We start from the raw sequence: 213 nt of genomic DNA, 5'->3' as shown, positions 1-213 counted from the left end.
GTGTGTGTGTGTGTGTGTGTGTGTGTCACCCCCCACCCCTGCCCAAAACTGGCAGCGTCAGATGGCCGCCCAACAAGAGTCAGGTTATGTCCAAGGTCTCCGCCTGTTTAAAGGATGCCACTGTCACACCAAATGCTTTCCCAAGGGGGGAATTGTTGTGTCTTTGTGAATTGTGTGTAAGTGTGGTCTAGACCTACTCTATCTGTAAAGTGT

At 50.7% G+C, this 213-nt stretch overlaps 1 protein-coding gene across 5 annotated transcripts in view; it reads right to left on the bottom strand.

Annotated features, from left to right (window-relative positions):
* The window catches only part of smad10a (SMAD family member 10a), a 39,038-nt gene that overhangs the window by 10,203 nt on the left and 28,622 nt on the right, over positions 1 to 213 (bottom strand). The gene's annotated exons all lie outside the window — the stretch shown is intronic.

Source organism: Etheostoma spectabile, chromosome 14 (assembly GCF_008692095.1).
Source record: "Etheostoma spectabile isolate EspeVRDwgs_2016 chromosome 14, UIUC_Espe_1.0, whole genome shotgun sequence".
Classification (NCBI taxonomy): domain Eukaryota; kingdom Metazoa; phylum Chordata; class Actinopteri; order Perciformes; family Percidae; genus Etheostoma; species Etheostoma spectabile.
Note: the sequence above shows the minus strand (reverse complement) of the source record. Positions and strands in the feature narration are given on the sequence as shown.